This window comes from Scyliorhinus canicula, chromosome 4 (genome assembly GCF_902713615.1).
Source record: "Scyliorhinus canicula chromosome 4, sScyCan1.1, whole genome shotgun sequence".
In the NCBI taxonomy this organism is placed as follows: domain Eukaryota; kingdom Metazoa; phylum Chordata; class Chondrichthyes; order Carcharhiniformes; family Scyliorhinidae; genus Scyliorhinus; species Scyliorhinus canicula.
Genome location: NC_052149.1, coordinates 18,279,149 through 18,299,572, shown reverse-complemented (window position 1 = coordinate 18,299,572; position 20,424 = coordinate 18,279,149). Strand labels below are relative to the sequence as shown.

Below are 20,424 nucleotides of genomic sequence, written 5' to 3'. Positions count from 1 at the left end.
CTCGGCGCCGGTACTGCCCATCCCGCCGGGTAGGAGAGAATCCTGCCCCAGGTTCTCAACTAAGAGACAAATACATTAAATCTGAACCCATTCACCTGCCTTCTGGTTTGAGTTAGTGCGAACAAGAGGTTAATTACTAATATATGTAACGCCCATGGCCAGGTTAACTCATTACCTTTTACTTACCACCACCCATTTATATACAGTGGTTAGCACTGTTGCTTCACAGCGCCAGGGACCCGCGCTCGATTCCCGGTTTGAGTCACTATCTGTGTGGAGTTTGCACGTTCTCCCCGTGTCTGCGTGGGTTTCCTCCGGGTGCTCCGGTTTCCTCCCACAAGTCCCGAAAGACGGGCTTGTTAGGTGAATTGGACATTCTGAATTCTCCCTCTGTGTACCCGAACAGGGGCTGGAGTGTGGCAACTGGGGGATTTTCGCAGTAACCTCTGTAAGCCTACTTGCGACACTAATTAAGATTATTATTATTACCATTGCAATCTCCCACAATCCAGATACTCTGATGGTTCGGGAAGAGACTGTTTTTACATTCAGGTTAATCAAGGGCACATACATAGACACCTCTCCTGGAGGCGTGTAATAAGCATCAAAATGTACACTCTGCCCTCCTCATGCTCCAGCATTATCTGCTAAATGCCATTAGGAAAAAATCAATAGCCTTTTCTAGGTTTAATCATCTATCCAGTTACACATTGGAATCGCTGCAATTCACTGTACAGCAACAGTGGGCACCCTGCGACCCGGGGGCCACATGCGGCCCATCTGGATTCAGAGTGCGGCCCACGAAACAGTTTGTTGACCATTGCCCACGTGCATGTTTGCCACGTTCCACCAATTTCCATCCGTGTGTTTGTTTTTTCCCCCCCAACGGGCATGACTTAAGCGACAAACACATAAAAACAAAGAAAAGTGGAAGTGAGGGGTATGCTGATTGCTTACAACATAGAATTCATAGAATTTACCGTGCAGAAGGAGGACATTCGGCCCATCAAGTCTGCACCGGCTCTTGGAAAGAGCACCCTACCCAAGGTCAACACCTCCACCTTATCCCCATAACCCAGTAGCCCCACCCAACACTACGGGCAATTTTGGACACTAAGGTCAACTTAGCACGGCCAATCCACCTAACCTGCACATCTTTGGACTGTGGGTAGAAACCGGAGCACTCGGGGGAAACACACGGGGAGGATGTGCAAACTCCGCACAGACAGTGGCCCAAGCCGGAATCCAACCTGGGACCCTGGAGCTCTGAAGCAATTGTGCTATCCACAATGCTACCGTGCTGCCCCGAATATAGAGGAAGCGCATGGCTCTCACAGTCTAAGTCCAAAGTGTAAATATTTCTTTTGATTTTACCATTTGGATTTGATGACAGTTCTATTAATATCCGAACGATTAAACATTTTCTATAACTCATTATGAAAAATTTGGCATGCATTAAATGTATTGAAGGGTCATATAGTCCGTGAACAGGCCCGAATTCAATCTTGCAGCCCACTGAGATGAAGGAGGGCCACTCATGCGGCTCACTCACAGGCCTGGGTTTCCCTTCACCGCTGTACAGCCCACCAATACTCAAATAGTTAATTTTGTTGGTCACACTCTCACCAGCCCATGGAATCCAGTCTGTAATGCAGAGAAAATTCACAATGAACTTCACCACCTGTTAAAATGGGCTCCAAGCAGGTTGACTTTTAATAAACAAGAGACCAGGGCCATAATGTTCTGATGCCTTTATGCACTGAGAGGGAAGTAAGCCCCACCACAGGTCACAAGCTTGTGTGAAATTAGCAAACTCTGCAAAACGAGGGAAACCTCCGAACTGCAGCAACACATTTCAATAGCTGCCTGTAGGAAGTGATGATAAATTTCACTGGGCGGTCCAGAGTACAAAATATCACAGGCATTGCACTAGATCTGCAGCTCATGAAGAATTTATAACCGGGGTCATGAGAATCGTCATTCTACTGATCGAGACCCCGGAGTGTTCAGCGTAGTATAATTGTAGCCAATCACATGTTGCGTGGCCACGTGCTGACTCTCAAAACGTACAAGTGTCGACAGTGAGAGACAGGACTGGTGTGGGCCAGAATTGGCTGAATGTGTTCCATCAAATTTCACATTTTCCCAGCCAGGGGGAAGCGATCACGATGAGACACCACAAAGATTGAGGCGGTACGTGTCACTCACCATCTTTCAAAGGGCAAAGCTACTAAACTTTAATGCTTTACAGACTCTAATCTTCATAACAACTTCATTGTCCTATCCTTTGTATTAAAGATCCGACAGGGTACAAGATTAAGGACGTCCTTTATTCATATTCTGGAGCTGTAGGCAGAGCTACTCTCTCTCCCCATGTATAATTTATCCTTCTATATTTACAGTTTTACCTGTTTATCTTACACTGCACCAATACACTGCAATATTACGTGAATTGGTCACACATTATTTTCACCCTTTGGTGTACAGCCTCTCACTGTCTAGTTGAACGCTGAGACAAGAGAATGCATGAAGCTCCTGCACCTATTAGATTGGGAAAGATTTGATAGACCGGATGCTCATTTCTCACTGTACTTTTCCTATGTAGTACAGAACGGGACACGGAGATACCAGGAGGCACATCTGGCACAGAGAGAAATACTGAGGAAAATAACCTCAGGGGGTAATTGCCAGTATGAGAGATGGATGTGGCACCTACTCTCTCTGATGGGCGCCTTGGTGAGCAAGGAGGTTCAAACGAACCTCATACCGGCGGACCAGCTGAATATGGGGCGCGATTTAACCAAAATATCGATGTCTGATTTTGGGCATGATCAGCGGGGTATTACTCAGCGACTGTGGCATTGACAAAACATCTCGCTATTTAACGGCACTTTGCCGTTTATTTTGGCCTCGGGAGTTTCTCTTCACTGAGGCCACACTAACCATCGCAGATCAGAGCACCACAGTGCCTGGCTGCCCTGGGGCGAAATTCTCCGACCCCCCCGCAGGGTCGGAGAATCGTCCGGGGCCGGCGGAAATCCCGCCCACGCCATGGCCGGAATTCTCCGCCACCCAGGAATTGGCGGGGGCGGGAATCGCGGCGCGCCGATCGGCGAGCCCCCTGCGGCGATTCTCCGGCCCGCGATGGGCCGAAGTCCCGCCGCTGAGAGGCCAAACCCACCGCTGTGGTTTCAACCACCTCTGGTGGCGGCGGGATTGGCGGCGCAAGCAGGCCCCCGGGGGGGGGGGATCGGACACCGGGGGGTTCCCCCACGGTGGCCTGGCCCGCGACCGGGACCCACCGATTAGCGGGCGGGCCAGTTTTTCTTCCGCCGCTGCCACGGCCTCCACCATGGTGGAGGCTGAAGAGACCTCCCCTACCGCGCATGCGCCGGTGGTGACGTCAGCGGCAGCTGACTCACCGGCGCATGCGCGAACCAGCGAAGGCCTTTCGGCCAGCCCCGACGCCGGCCTGCGGGCGTCAAATGCCGTTGGCGCCAGTCGGCGTGGCGCCAAACACTCCGGCGCGGGCCTAGCCCCCAAAGGTGCGGAGAATTTCTTTGCGGAAGCCCGACGCCGGAGTGGTTGGCGCCACTCCGCTATGCCGGTACCCCCCGCCCTGCCGGGTAGGGGAGAATCCCGGCCCTGATCTCTTTCTCTCTGTCTTCCTCCCTTTCCCCCCCACCTCGGGGAAGCCACCAGAGAGACACCTTCACTCCCCCCCCCCACTTCCAGTGTGGCCGAGATCCAGATCGCGACTCGGGAGGCCCGGTCTCAAGCGTCACAAATCACCTCAGGGGCCTCTTGCGAGATTCGGCACGACGAGGACGGTAAATACCGCCCATGGTCTCGGGGGGTTCCTCTCAGCAGTTCCTCCGTCCCTCTGCCAGCGATCACCGCCTCTGCTGAGGCCACAATGACGGAGGAGTCTGCAGCCATGGTGCTGGATACACCCTGCCAGTGGAGCCCCCACAGCAATAAACTCTAATCTAAGGAGACAGAGCCTTTGGCTGAGAACTCGAGGAAAACATGTTAGCTGCCTGCTGTGTTGCCCAGGCAACGGTCGCAAAATTTCATGAGCGGTGAAAGATTCCTTTCAGTTAGTTTAGAATTGGCCTCAATTGGTCCCTCAAGTGTAATATCGTTTGCATTTGCGACGACGACGGGGTGCTCACCCGATGTCACCTCGCAAGATTTCACACGATTTCGGATTGGGTGCGCACCTGTTTTCTTCACGTAGAATTCTGGCCACAGAAGATCACCGACAAGTATGGTGCTTCTTCTAATCTGTCTTGCTCCCTTTAAATCTTGACAGATCTCCAATTACACTGAATTCACCCAAGTTACATTCCTCTCCTTCCCACTCCGAACATACAGGCTAGCAGCAGGATTAGGCCATTTGGTCCCTTGCGCCTGCGCCAACTCCATCCATTTGATAAGATCATGGCTGATCCGATTGTGGCCTCACCTCTGCTTTCCAGCCTACCTCCCTCCGATAACCTTTGACACCCTTGTCAATCAAGAGTCTTTCTAACTCGGTCTTAAAAATATCAAACGTCACTGCCTCCACTGCTCTCTGGGCAAGGTAATCCCTCTTGAGGACAAATAAATTCTCCTCATCTCCCATGGGGGAGTTCAATTTTTAAACTGTATCCCCTTGTTCTAGTATCTCCCTGTGTTAGCGAGGCCCCTTCAAGGGGCGACCCCTCGCTGTCCACATGACTGGTTCGAGCGCGCAAAGTCCCGCAATGGGGGAAGATCACAGGGCCCTGGGAGCAGGGCCCGGACAGGGTAGAATGAAGGCCTATTTCAGAGACCCGAGGAGAGTTAACTTTCCCCCTGTTCTTAATAAACACCTTTTGGTTATACAAGAACCTTCCACAGTATTGCCTCAATTTGAGTCATCATATTCCTGGTATCCACCCTCCATCCAGCTGTAAATCCCCAAAGGCATTCCTTTAAATTAGATATAATTAGTGCAGCAGACATAACGTGCAGTGGCTTTAGAATCTACAGGGCACTGACTCATAGATGACAGTAAACGTTGCTAAATGGAGTCTAAAAATACACACTGGAGTTCATGACGTGTTACCTTCAAAGTTGCCACCAAGAGGAAAATAAATGTCAGATATTTAGAAAAGTAATCCAAATATGAAAATGTCTAGCGTTGGTTAGAATTTCCATCATTTAAAATGCAGACGGTACTTCTATACGAGGAGCTGCTTATGCCTAGGCGGCGCTATTTTTCCCTCCCAAATGAGTTCCAGCTACATTGCAAGATTAGCAACAGCATCATGTTAAACTGCAGCATCTGTTATACCGGGGATAATATTTTTTTTTAAGTCGAGGCACAGCCAGATTTATACCTCATCTCGATACAAAAACTGCTTTGGGTACACAGAGGATTAGCAATCAATGGAAATTAGGGCCAGGAAGGAGACGCACGAGAACAAGTTAAATGAGTTGGCGGGACATTATTTAACAGGTTGCAGTTGAGTCACTCTGTAACAGTGCCAGGGGGGTTCGAGGTGCACAAAGCAGCTTGTGTTAATAACTAACCAACAGAAAATCTGGTTGTATTAACATTCACGTCAGGAAATTGCGCGCAGGCGAGGGCACGTGGGACTGACTGCTTGAGCACAGAAATTAAGTTGAGGAAATGGTTAGTCTTTTGTTTGGACAAAAAAAAAAAATCCAAAATCAGCATTCAGTGCGGATTTGAGGAAAGAAGAGTTTGATGGTTTCAAAGAAATTGCGGCTTCTGGACCGGAGTAAGGAGCTGGATCATTTCCACAACTGGAGATTTCAATAAATGCTACGTGTCTCGTGACTTATTATTCATCTCTTCCCTGCCCCCATTGGTATTCAACTCGAGGCAAGAGGAGAGAGGAGAACATGATGAATTATTCCTGAAGCTAGTGGCAGGGTTGGAGAACTATGTCTGTGAAACAGCAGAGAGGAAAACAGCAACGCACAGAAACAGGAAAACAAGAGTAACCAAGGGAGTCGGCCAGTCTACCATTCTCATCTACCAACAGCAAAACGGGAGTTGAACTTGGCAAAAATAAAATCATTATTCACATTTGCCATTATCAAAGCCGTCATTTATTGTTTAAAGCGGTCTCCTGGTCAAATGGTACGGAATTGGATTCAGGAGATAGGGGAGACGGAAGATTTTGCAACATCCAAATTAAAAACTAAGGCTCATAAATAAGTGCACGAGAGATAGGAGGAGCAGGCCATACAACCCCTGCAACCCGCTCCACCGCAAGAACTTGGCTGATCTGCTACATGAACCACATTTTTTTGTCCTATCCCCAAATCCCTCTATTTCCTTATTGCTGAAAAATCTACTGATCTTAATCTTCAATATACCCACTTTTTCGACTATCCAATGAGCACTAGGGTTCCGAACTTGAAAGATTCACAATCTTCCGAAAGGAGGAATTGCTCCTCATCGGGTTGGAATATAACATTAACAAAGATTCGCCACCCGTCAAGAGTGAAGAGCTTCCTCCTCATCTGAGTCTCAAATGGCCTGCCCCTTATCCTGAGATGACGTCCCCTAGTTTTAGACTCACCAGCCAGAGGAATACATCTTACCTACACCCACCCCGTCACGCCCTGTAAAAACGTTCTGAATTTCAAGGAGATGAACCCTCATTCTTCAAAACTTGAGGGATTGCAAGCCCAGTTTGATGGAGGCCCATCACAGGCCCAGTTTGATGGAAGCCCATCACATGCCCACCACAGGCCCAGTTTGATGGAGGCCCATCACAGGCCCAGTTTGATGGAGGCCCATCACAGGCCCAGTTTGATGGAGGCCCATCACAGGCCCAGTTTGATGGAAGCCCATCACAGGCCCAGTTTGATGGAAGCCCATCACATGCCCAGTTTGATGGAGGCCCATCACAGGCCCAGTTTGATGGAAGCCCATCACAGGCCCAGTTTGATGGAGGCCCATCACAGGCCCAGTTTGATGGAGGCCCATCACAGGCCCAGTTTGATGGAGGCCCATCACAGGCCCAGTTTGATGGAGGCCCATCACAGGCCCAGTTTGATGGAGGCCCATCACAGGCCCAGTTTGATGGAGGCCCATCACAGGCCCAGTTTGAAGGAGGCCCATCACAGGCCCAGTTTCATGGAGGCCCATCACAGGCCCAGTTTGATGGAGGCCCATCACAGGCCCAGTTTGATGGAGGCCCATCACAGGCCCAGTTTCATGGAGGCCCATCACAGGCCCAGTTTCATGGAGGCCCATCACAGGCCCAGTTTCATGGAGGCCCATCACAGGCCCAGTTTCATGGAGGCCCATCACAGGCCCAGTTTCATGGAGGCCCATCACAGGCCCAGTTTCATGGAGGCCCATCACAGGCCCAGTTTGATGGAGGCCCATCACAGGCCCAGTTTGATGGAGGCCCATCACAGGCCCTGTTGCATGGAGGCCCATCACGGGCCCAGTTTCATGGAGGCCCATCACAGGCCCAGTTTCATGGAGGCCCATCACAGGCCCACTTTCATGGAGGCCCATCACAGGCCCAGTTTCATGGAGGCCCAGTTTCATGGAGGCCCTTTACAGGCTCAGTTTCAGGGAGGCCCATCACAGGCCCAGTTTCATGGAGGCCCATCAAAGGCCCAGTTTCATGGAGGCCCATCACGGTCCCAGTTTCATGGAGGCCCATCACGGTCCCAGTTTCATGGAGGCCCATTACAGGCCCAGTTTCATGGAGGCCCATCACAGGCCCAGTTTCATGCAGGCCCAGTTTCATGGAGGTCCATCACAGGCCCAGTTTCATGCAGGTCCAGTTTCATGGAGGTCCATCACAGGCCCAGTTTCATGGAGGCCCATCACAGGCCCACTTTCATGCAGGCCCAACAGGCCCAGTTTCATGGAGGCCCATCACAGGCCCAGTTTCATGCAGGCCCAACAGGTCCAGTTTCATGGAGGCCCATCACAGGCCCAGTTTCATGGAGGTCCATCACATACAATGTGATAAAACAATCATCCACCACTACTCTTCTTTCCTTTCACTCAGCCAACTTCATACCCTTTCCACCACTGTCCCTTTTATTCCATGGACTTCAACTTCATCAACAAACTGCTTATGTGGCACTTTGTCCAACGCCTGGTGCACCATATGAACTGCAATTCCCCAGAGGAAGACTAAGAAAATTTGACATGTCAGCTATGACTCTCACCAACCTTTACAGATGCACCATAGAAAGCATTCTTTCTGGTTTTATCAGAGTTTGGGATGGTTCCTGCTCTGTCCAAGATAGCAGGAAACTACAAAAGGTGTGAATGTAGCCCAGTCCATCATTGACTTTTGTCTACAATTCCCGCTGCCTCGGGAAGGCAACCAGCATAATTAAGGATCCCACGCACCCCAGACATACTCCCTTCCACCTTCTTCCATCAGGTAAAAGATACAAAGGTTTGAGGTGACGTATCAACCGACTCAAGAACAGCTTCTTCCCTGCTGCCATCAGACTTTTGAATGGACCTACCTCGTATTAAGTTGATCTTTTCTCTACACCCTAGCTATAACTGTAGCATTACATCTGTAGTCTCTCTTTCCTTCCCTGTGTATGGTACGTGTTGTCTGTATAGCATATAAGAAACAATACTTTTCACTGTATACTAATACATGTGACAATAATAAATCAAATCAAATTCTGTACCCTCCTCAAAGCCTCCACATCCTCTGGTAGCGTGGTAACCAGAATTGAACACTTTATTCCAAGTGTGACCCAACGAAGGTTCTGTACAGCTGCAACTGCCAACTTTTATACTCAACGCCCCGGCCGATGAAGACAAGTATGCCGTATGCCTTCTTGACTACCTTATTTACCTGTGTTGCCACTTTCAGTGATCTGTGGACCTGTACACCCAGGTCCCTCTGCCTGTCAATACGCTTAAGGGTTCTGCCATTTATATTTATTTCCCACCTGAATTGGACCTTCCAAAATGCATTACCTCACATTTGTCCGGATTAAACTCCATCTACCATCTCTCCATTCAAGTCTCCAATCCTGCTGTATCCTCTGACAGTCCTCACCGCTGTCTACAATTCCACCAACCTTTGTGGTCCGCAAACCTACTAATCAGATCAGTGACATTTTCCTCCAAATCATTTATATGTACTACAAATGGCAACGGTCCCAGCACTGATCCCTGTGGAACACCACTAATCACAATCCTCCATTCAGAAAACCACCCTTCCACTGCTACCCTCTGTCTTCTATGACCAAGCCAGCTCTGTATCCATCTTGCCAGCTGATCTCTGATCCCGTGTGACTTTACCTTCTGTTATCAGTCTGCCATGAGGGACCTTGTCAAATACATTGTCGCATTACAATAATTAGTACAAACGGCAGGAAGGGAAAGAGGGCAGTGTTTTATTGACAAAACAAGCCAGGCTCCACTTTGTCACCTAATATCTCTTCCATACAACATGTAATAAATCAGAAGTGGAAAATGCCGCAAAGAGATGGTAAATATTTCAGCTGTTGATCTTTTATTGACATCCAAAACATGGACCTACCTGTCGCTTTTACATATTAAAAGCCTACTGTCTACTTCCAGCGTTTACATTATTTTAAGCATGTATATCTATCATTTCAAAAAAGGTAAAATTAGTACAGATAATCCAATGTGGTTAAACTTCTTGGTTGTGCGCGAGAAAAGGAATGAGCTGTGAACAATATTATTATTGTAAGAAGTCTTACAACACCAGGTTAAAGTCCAACAGGTTTGATTCAAACACGAGCTTTCGGAGCGCTGCTCCTTCCTCAGGTGAACTCAGCTGCGCTCCGAAAGCTCATGTTTGAATCAAACCTGTTGGACTTTAACCTGGTGTTGTAAGACTTCTTACTGTGCTCACCCCAGTCCAACGCCGGCATCTCCACATCAATATTATTATTGGTAGAGACAGTGATATAAAAGTGGAGACTTACGTGACTGTTTATTTTTAGTCCAATTCTGATTGAAGGTGAATTCTAGCCCGATTTGAGTAAAGACCCTGTGAGATGTTTCTGCAGCGTTGGGCATGGACATGCGTCAGGCCCTCCCCACTCGGATTCAAGTGGTAAAAAGCAAGAGTTGTGGAAGATGTACCACGAAACTCATGACTGGTGATAAAATACTGTCAAACTTAAATATATCCCCACCAGCTAATTTCCTTTTTGGCGATTCTTCTTATCCTAATTTCAGGTATCAAACATGACAGAAAACAGACAATCTGGTTGTTAACCACATTGTTCTTTGTGGGAGATTGCTGTTCGCTATTACACCAGTGACTGTACTTCAAAAGGACTTCATTAGTTGTAAAAACGCATTAGGGCATCAAAGGTTATGAAAGGCATTATAATACACGCAAGTCTTTCTTTCTAAATGTGCCAAGATCTGCTTCTCACAACACTCTTCTGTGGAGCCATTAAGGCTGCTTATTCAGTGCTGAAGTAGAGGTTTTTCTTTGGCTTGACAGAGTTTGAGACGACCTAAACACACTTCTCAAATGACCTTCATAACTCTCTTTGAAAGGAAACATTAATTCCATCAAATTAAGCCTGCAGTCAAACCCAGATATGAAAGGCATATATACACACTGCACCACAGTGACAAAAAGGGGTCATAATAAATCTCATGACTTCTTTCCATACAAACAGCGGCCAAAATTCTGTTGCAAGGGTAAAAGCAGTCAGGTTGCGTAGCCTACTTTCTTGTCTCTTCCCGGTTTCTTCTCAGCAGGCTTGTTTACAATAACACAGCAAAGACCGTCTTTTCCACAAGTCCTTGTTTAGTCTCAGAACCTCTGACTGTGCGCAATGAGTAACACCTTCAGATCCAAGGCTGGTCAGGTCTGCTTAACATTGATCTGTCAATGATTTTGCAAATGCTTCCAATAAGTAACTGAGCTTTACAAAAGTAAGTTACAGATTCAATCTCCAGTCTATGTTTAATCCATCTTCCCCATGGTGCTGCAGAGATGTTGCAATTAGTCTCTGTGAGCCTGGCTACGCTGCTAGTGAATGCAGACTAGAGAATCCAGGCAATGGCATTGCAGGCCAATCTCTTGCCTCCTAATCCCTTTGGCTCTCCACAAAATAATTAAACAGCAGGTGAGAATTTAATACTTCAAAAAATTGAATTCCTGGATGAGCTAAACAGAAGGAACTGGAATACGGAGGCGTCAAAGGCAGGAGGGACAACTCTCGATGACTTCATTCTTTCAGTGTAATTCCATTTCCACATTAACTATTCCCCCCCCCCGCACTCTTATCTGTTGCTGTTGGACAGCTGGATTAAATGCACGCTTAAGAATGTTCCACATTCCTGCATTGCTCCTCATCGGGCCTCTCTCTCTCTATGCTTCCAATTAAATACCTCAAGTTAGCGTTGACAAGAGTTCTGTAAAGAAAAGCGTCAGTGTGAGGAAGACCATTCGGTGAAAGTGACCATACAGCCCTTTATAGAGAAAGCATGAAGATCGCCTGCCATAAAGATTGCACTAGCGAGGTGAACTTTCACATTCCATGGATGGAATTTTCCAAAGATTGCACAGAGTGCTGGATCAGGCGAGAAAAGCCGTGCGACGCTGGTGGCTTTCACAGTTGCCTTTTGCAGCCAAATCAAACTGCACTCTACATTTTCAAAGCGCTGGAGAGGATCACACAGCCAGCTTTGGGGGGGGGGGGGGGGGCTAAATTTGCCAGCAAAGCTGTGATTCAGAGATCTGGCGCCATTTTTAAAAGGCACCCCGATCTCAAAGTGAACCTGTGAGCCCCAGTGTGCTCATCACGACTGGCTTCCATTTTTGGAAACCAGCAGTGATTCCTGCCAGTATCACGTCACACCATTGGTGGTGGTGGTGGTGGTGGTGGGGGGGGGGGGGGGGGAGAGATCTGGTAACTATGGCGTAAAGCTGCATTTGAATATTAAAATGAATTCGAATTCATGGTAATAAGGTTCGTGACCTCGCTGGACGTGAACCCGATTACATCGCCAGCGGGGGGGGAGGGAACATTGCAAAGTTAGATCTCCCCGGCGCAAATCCCATTGTGGCCCCTTCTGGGGAGTTAGCGGCCATAATGAGATTTGCATCTGTGGAAAACGGGGCCAGAAAATTCCCCCCCCCCCCCCCCCCCCCCTCCCACCCACCACCAAATTTAGGAAAGAAATAACTTCATTACAGAGCAGTCTGATATTGTGCGAGATACTAGACGCAGATTCACATCGGTGATTTTTTTTTGTAGTTTTCCAGCCTTAACTCATCTGATGATGATGGGCAGAGACAAGGCACTTCTTCATAGCAGGAAAGGAGACACCAGATGGCATGGAGGCTGCAGATAGTCAGGAGCTAATGGCAGAAATATGGAAGCAGGGTTCACAGGTCCTATTCAGCCCTGGAAAGGATGTGCTGATGAGGGGAAGAGGGAAGTCCAGAAGTACGTCAAAGTCTTTCCACTTTTTGGGCCGCTCTTGGCAATTTATACATATTGGGTGGAATTTCCTGCTTTCACCAGCAGTGGGAATCATAGCGGTCGGAGGCACTGAATTTGGTGCAATAGGAAATTCACTTTCTCGCCAGCGGAAATCTGGTTTGGAAGTTTGTTTCTCCTGTTTTTCCAGCAGAGTGATCCTGTGAACCCATTCACATTCAAGACCACCTCATAAAATGAAGATCCCACCAGCGACAATTTAGAACATAGTTTTTTTTTGGGGGGGGTGGGGCGGATGTAGTGACTGGAAGCCAGTGTTCAGGGATCTGTGCTGGGTCCCTTATTATTCATCATTAATATAAACGACATAGATGATTATGAGGGGAGGGGGGGTTTAGAATCAGTAAGTTTGCGGGTGACACAAAGATTGGCCGGGTGGTTAACAGGGAGGTTGAGTGTCTTGGGCTACAGGAAGATATAGATGGGATGGTCAAATGGGCAGAAAGGTGGCAAATGGAATTTAACCTGAAAAGTGTGAGGTGATACACTTTGGAAGGAGCAATTTGACAAGGAAGTATTCAATGAATGGCCTGACACTGCGAAGTTCAGAGGAACAAAGAGACCTTGCCGTGTTTATCCATCGATCTCTGAAGGTGGACAGACGGGTTAATAGGGTGGGCGAAAAAGGCATCAAGGTATAGATTGCAAAAGCAGGGAGGTCATGTTGGACTTGTATAGAACCTTGGTGAGGTCACAGCTGGAGTACTGTGTGCAATTCTGGTCGCCACATTATAGGAAGGATGTGATTGCACTTAGAATGGATGGAGAGGAGATTCACCAGGATGTTGCCCGGGCTGGAACATTTTAGTTATAAAGAGAGGTTGAATAGGCTTGGGAATTTTTTGAGGAGCAGAGAAGACTGGGAGGTGACCTGATCGAGGTGTACAAGATTATGAGGGGCATGGACAGGGTAGACAGGGAGCAGCTTAGTGGAAGGGTCAGTCGCAAGGGGACTCAGGTTCAATGTGAAGGGCAGGAGATTTGGGGGGGGGGGGGGGGGGGGAAGAATATTTTTACCCAGAGGGTGGTGACGATCTGGAATGCACTGCCTGGGAAGTTGGTACAGGCGGGATGCCTTACATCCTTTACAAAGTTCCTGGATGAGCACTTGGCATGCCATAACATTAAAGGCCAAATGTTGGCAAATGGGATTATGATTATGTAGATAGGTCAGGTTTTTTTCATGCGTCGGTGCAGACTCGATGGATTGAGGAGACTCTGCTCCGCTGCGTATTTCTGTAATTCAGTGAGGGAGGTGGAAAAGGACCCTGCCACCTCCCCACCAAAAACTGCTGAATTTGAACTTCACCTCTTACAAGACTTTGAGGTCAGTAGGATGTTACTTATACCTTCTGAGGGAACCACTCACTTTGTGAGTGCTGGTAGCAAAGGCTCCGCCAGGGCTGCACACAGGAGGCAGGTGAAGGCTGGAGGGGAGGGAGTAGGGTGGAGGGAAGGCTGGGTGGGGGAGGGGGGGGGGAGGGGGTTTGGTGGAAGCTTACCAGGGCAGAGGGGACGGCAGAGCGTCTGGGGAAGGAGAGGGAGTATGTCAGAGGGCAGGGTTGGTGATGTCAACAGTAGGGTCCTGAGAGGTGAACTTAAGGTATTGGTGAATAGAGGGAACAGTCACTGTCAGAGGTGGGAGTGTGATGCAGTAGGGTGGCAGGGCCATGGTGAGACTCTGTAGTTGGTGAAGGTCTTTTGGGGGAATCACGGAGGGGGACTAAACAGGTGGCTCGGATATCAGGAGGGGGCAGGATCAGAGTGGGCATGGGGATAGTAGCTCTGAGGGTACGGGAGGCATGTGGAGTTGGCTGGTAATAAGGTTCAAGGCAAGAAGAGGAATTGCAAGGGTAATAGAGTGGAGAGGAATGGTGATATTGGTGGGTCATGGGTGAGGGTGTAGAGCTGATGCTTGATGACAATTGGGGAGGGGGGGGGGGAGAAAGTGGCTGACAGCACGCAAGGTGACCTACACAATTTCTCAAATCTGACCTTGACCACACAATTAGCCAGTGGCTGAGATGCCTTGAAGTGGGACAAGGGTCTTTTTGGGTGGGTTACGTTCAAGATCAGCACAAATGGCCGACTAAAGGGACACCCTAATAATGAAGTAACTGGATGTCAAACATATTGAGTTGTGTTCTCCTCTCTTGTGGTTAAATCCCACATTGCAGCAGGCTTATTCTGGCTCATTGGTCTCATAGCAAAGAGGTCCCAGCAAGGGGTGGAGCTGCCTTTCATTCTGTACCTTTTACCATCAGCTGCGGTCAGAGGCAAGGATGAAGGAACATAGAACATAGAACGATACAGCGCAGTACAGGCCCTTCGGCCCTCGATGTTGCACCGACATGGAGAAAAAGCTAAAGGTCATCTAACCTACACTCTGCCCTTATCATCCATATGCTTATCCAATAAATTTTTTAATGCCCTCAATGTTGGCGAGTTCACTACTGTTGCAGGTAGGGCATTCCACGGCCTCACCACTCTTTGCGTAAAAAACCCACCTCTGACCTCTGTCCTATATCTATTACCCCTCAATTTAAGGCTATGTCCCCTCGTGCTAGCCACCTCCATCCGCGGGAGAAGGCTCTCGCTGTCCACCCTATCTAACCCTCTGATCATTTTGTATGCCTCTATTAAGTCACCTCTTAACCTTCTTCTCTCTAACGAAAACAACCTCAAGTCCATCAGCCTTTCCTCATAAGATTTTCCCTCCATACCAGGCAACATCCTGGTAAATCTCCTCTGCACCCGTTCTAAAGCTTCCACGTCCTTCCTATAATGAGGCGACCAGAACTGTACGCAATACTCCAAATGTGGCCGTACTAGAGTTTTGTACAACTGCAACATGACCTCATGGCTCCGGAACTCAATCCCTCTACCAATAAAGGCCAACACACCATAGGCCTTCTTCACAACCCTATCAACCTGGGTGGCAACTTTCAGGGATCTATGTACATGGACACCGAGATCCCTCTGCTCATCCACACTACCAAGAATTTTACCATTAGCCAAATATTCCGCATTCCTGTTATTCTTTCCAAAGTGAATCACCTCACACTTCTCCACATTAAACTCCATTTGCCACCTCTCAGCCCAGCTCTGCAGCTTATCTATGTCCCTCTGTAACCTGCAACATCCTTCCGCACTGTCTACAACTCCACCGACTTTAGTGTCGTCTGCAAATTTACTCACCCATCCTTCTGCGCCCTCCTCTAGGTCATTTATAAAAATGACAAACAGCAACGGCCCCAGAACAGATCCTTGTGGTACGCCACTCGTAACTGAACTCCATTCTGAACATTTCCCATCAACTACCACTCTCTGTCTTCTTTCAACTAGCCAATTTCTGATCCACATCTCTAAATCACCCTCAATCCCCAGCCTCCGTATTTTCTGCAATAGCCGAACGTGGGGAACCTTATCAAACGCTTTACTGAAATCCATATACACCACATCAACTGCGCTACCCTCGTCTACCTGTTCAGTCACCTTCTCAAAGAACTCGATAAGGTTTGTGAGGCATGACCTACCCTTCACAAAACCATGCTGACTATCCCTAATCATATTATTCCTATCTAGATGATTATAAATCGTATCTTTTATAATCCTCTCCAAGACCTTACCCACCACAGACGTTAGGCTCACCGGCCTATAGTTACCGGGGTTATCTCTACTCCCCTTCTTGAACAAAGGGACCACATTTGCTATCCTCCAGTCCTCTGGCACTATTCCTGTAGCCAATGATGACCTAAAAATCAAAGCCAAAGGCTCAGCAATCTCTTCCCTGGCTTCCCAGAGAATCCTAGGACAAATCCCATCCGGCCCCGGGGACTTATCTATTTTCACCTTGTCCAGAATTGCCAACACTTCTTCCCTACGCACCTCAATGCCATCTATTCTAATAGCCTGGGTCTCAGCATTCTCCTCCACAATATTATCTTTATCTTGAGTGAATACTGACGAAAAGTATTCATTTAGTATCTCGCTTATCTCCTCAGCCTCCACACACAACTTCCCACCACTGTTCTTGACTGGCCCTACTCTTACCCTAGTCATTCTTTTATTCCTGACATACCTATAGAAAGCTTTTGGGTTTTCCTTGATCCTACCTGCCAAAGACTTCTCATGTCCCCTCCTTGCTCGTCTCCGCTCTCTCTTTAGATCCTTCCTCGCTTCCTTGTAACTATCAAGCGCCCCAACTGAAACTTCATGCCTCATCTTCACATAGGCCTCCTTCTTCCTCTTAACAAGAGATTCCACTTCTTTGGTAAACCACGGTTCCCTCGCTCGACCCCTTCCTCCCTGCCTGACTGGTACGTACTTATCAAGAACATGCAATAGCTGTTCCTTGAACAAGCTCCACATATCCAGTGTGCCCAACCCTTGCAGCCTACTTCTCCAACCAACACATCCTAAGTCATGTCTAATGGCATCATAATTGCCCTTCCCCCAGCTATAACTCTTGCCCTGCGGGGTATACTTATCCCTTTCCATCACTAACGTAAAGGTCACCGAATTGTGGTCACTGTTTCCAAAGTGCTCACCTACCTCCAGATCTAACACCTGGCCTGGTTCATTACCCAAAACCAAATCCAATGTGGCCTCGCCTCTTGTTGGCCTGTCAACATATTGTGTCAGGAAACCCTCCTGCACACATTGTACAAAGAACGACCCATCTAATGTACTCGAACTATATCTTTTCCAGTCAATATTTGGAAAGTTAAAGTCTCCCATAACAACTACCCTGTTACTTTCGCTCTTTTCCAGAATCATCTTCGCCATCCTTTCCTCTACATCCCTAGAACTATGAGGTGGCCTATAGAAAACTCCCAACAGAGTGACCTCTCCTTTCCTGTTTCTAACCTCAGCCCATACTACCTCAGAAGAAGAGTCCCCATCTAGCATACGGAAGCATATGGATGCCTCCATGAGGCATGGCTGGTGGATGGTAACCAATGCATGACTCCAAACCTCCATCCTACTGGGTAAATATGGTCATGGCTAACACGGGGTAATGCAGTTAGTTTCTCTGTGCTGCCAAGGCAATGGCCTCACTGGAGTCCCGAGTGTAGTGGAAACAAGTGGAATGTCAGAGGGATGCTCCACACTCCTTGCACCTGGCTCTCATTACCCAGTGCAATGTCTCTATGCGCATTCATGTACAAACTGAAGGAACACTCATCTCTGGTTCTTCAGCTGGAAGGGGGGGGGGGGGGGGGGGGGGGGCGATGTCATGTCTAGGCAGAGGCCAGATGAAGGGCTGAGCACAGGCCACTGCTTTGAGACGGAGGGAAACCTGTAGAGACATACTCACTAAATGTATCACCTCAGGCAGGGCTACCTTATTGATGGCTCTCCTCCAAATGAAGAGAAGGATCCAGCGCCATCCTTGGTACAGGGTCAAGAGGAGCAAGGGCCTACAGAGAAACAGGCAGTGGGGCCTCTAGAAGGTGAAGATTCTGGCAATCTTGGACCACTGCAACAGTGAGGGTTGGCCCAACCTTGGGTGTGTCGCCGGCAGTGTCCTTATCTACAATGAGCAAAAGTCAATCCTGGAGACGCCCTCGTATGTCCTGAGATGTGGTTGGCCAGATCTGAAAATGTCTTCAAGCTGAGCTGCAGCCATGAGTACACTGGAGGAGTACTGCCGAGCTCTGAGCCCACACTGAGTAAATGGCTGTACGGATGACCTTTAAATATGGTGCCAAGACCTTTAGCCCCATGATGTAATGGCAGTGCTGTTTGCAATGCGATGCTGACGAGATTCACCAAGATCCGCGCTGATACATAATTAATGAGTTGACTAGTAAAAGATCAGGGCCGCGATTCTCCGCAACCACGATGGGTGGGAGAATAGCGGGAGGTGCGCTCCCGCACCTCTCGCTATTCTCCCCACCCCACCCCCCAAAATGGCGTGTCCGGTTTTCCGATACGCCGCTCGGAGAAACGCGGGTTGCCGTTTTTCACGGCGGCCCGCGGTTCTCCGACCCGGATGGGCCGAGCGGCCTGCCGTTCCCGACCTGTTCACGATGGCGGCAACCACACCTGGTCGCTGCCGTCGTGAACATGGCGCGCCAGCTAAGTGTGGGGTCTGGGGGGGCGGATCGGGGATCGAGCACCACGACCATGCTCGGGAGGGGACTGGCCCACGATCGGTGACTACCGATCATCGGGCCGGTGTCTCAAGGGGACGCACTCTTTCCCCTCCGCCGCCCCGCAAGATCAAGCCGCCACGTCTTGCGGGGGCGACTGAGGGGAAATACGGCAACCGTGCATGCGCGGGTTTGAGCTGTCCAACCCGCGCATGCGCGGCTGACGTCATTAGGCTCCGCCACGGCGTCATTCTTGGCGCGCCGGGCCTTGAAGCCAGGGAGAATGCCCGGCCGGCAAGTTTCCCGGTACGGCCCTCCTATCCCCCGGATAGGGGAGAATAGGGGGCCGGGAGAGGCTTCCGACGCCGTCGTGAACCTCTCCAGGTTTCACGACGGCGTCGGGCCTTGCGGAGAATTCCACCCCAGGTGTTCAGCCACTCCGCGGGATCCATGCTAACGTTCCCGCCCTTAATCGCGAGAACGGAAAACTCCGTCCACTGTCTACGGAGCACATCTGTACAGCAGCCCATACACAGTAGAGAATCCAAGTACAGTATCCAGTAACCTAGTTTAAAAAGTGGGCATGTGGCAACTGAGGCAAGTCACAAGAATTATTCTTCTGTTCAAGCATGCCACAGTTCCATGGTGTTTAAAAGTAACAGTGAGGCCTTTATTATTATACGGTTAGGTGCTTTGAAGAATTCACTGACATCAATATTATTAAAGCTGTGCTGATGCATGAAAAAAAAAGGATGTTTTTTTTAATGAATCTGTACAAGGATATGCTGATTCTTTCTAAAGAACTGTAGCTGAAGGGGTACAGGGATAAACTTGAGTCGGAATGAACAGCTCCCAACTGCAGATTCCATGTTGGGCTTTAGGACTCGAGTGCTTCACAAGTACATTGATCTTGAAAGTACAAAGTGCATCAAAGCAAGTACTGAATACTTGCCAACAACATGCAGATTACATCTGTCACCATCCCAATAAGCTGAACTTGTGTGTCCCAGAAATTAGATTGTAGGGCCCACGCTGCATGTTAGCAGTAACCCGATGACACACTTGGTATCAGCCACATAAAAATTCTGTATTATAGGAGAGCCACAAACTGATCTCTACAGGAAGTGTGTACATTAATTGGTCTTTATGACGAATAGTAAGAAAGACATTATCAAGGAAATCACAGTTCAAATTACTAACAGTGCTCAAACCACAATATCCATTCATCCAAATGAGGACTTAATTGTGAAATATTGAAAAAGCTCTTTCAGTTGTGTAAGAAATCAATTTGAGAGCAGACAATTCTTTCTCTAGCTCAAGTGCCCACGCTGAGCACTCGCAATGGAGAGGAAGGTTATGGCCGCTGCAAACGTGCGGGTAACTCAACGGCAAAGTTCAGGGGTAGAATTCTCCGCCATTTGGGAAACTACATTCTCCCGCTGGAGCTGAATTGCACCCCTTGGGGTCATTAACCGGGATGCAATTCAGTGCTCCACGCATGCAAATTTATGCATGATGTGGAACACGAGGCACCGCCAGGGAAACCCACTATCGGGCTGCCACGGGGCTGGTTTAGTACAGTGGGCTAAACAACTGGCTCCCCAAGCAGGCGCCGGAATGTGGCGACTCGGGGCTTTTCACAGTAACTTCATTATAGGGGCTGGTTTAGCACACTGGGCTAAATCACTGGCTTTTAAAGCAGACCCAGGCAGGCCAGCAGCACGATTCAATTCCCGTTCCAGCCTCCCCGAACAGGCGCTGGAATGTGGCGACTAGGGCGTGACAATAAGCGAGTTGCATCCTGCCGGCCGCGGACACACACGTG

General features: G+C 48.8%; 2 protein-coding genes across 5 annotated transcripts in view; both read right to left on the bottom strand.

The window, feature by feature from the left end:
• The window catches only part of LOC119964388 (volume-regulated anion channel subunit LRRC8D-like), a 67,725-nt gene that overhangs the window by 31,779 nt on the left and 15,522 nt on the right, over nt 1-20,424 (bottom strand). Inside the window, exon 1 of one of the 4 annotated variants that reach the window (XM_038793788.1) lies at nt 9,958-9,978. The exons of the other annotated variants lie outside the window; for them this stretch is intronic. The gene's annotated coding sequence lies outside the window, so the exon portion shown is untranslated. Of the gene's footprint in view, nt 1-9,957; nt 9,979-20,424 lie in introns of those variants that run through there. 4 annotated transcript variants of the gene reach the window in all.
• Nucleotides 1-20,424, bottom strand: part of LOC119964389 (volume-regulated anion channel subunit LRRC8C-like) — a 145,481-nt gene that overhangs the window by 109,568 nt on the left and 15,489 nt on the right. The window lies entirely within an intron of this gene.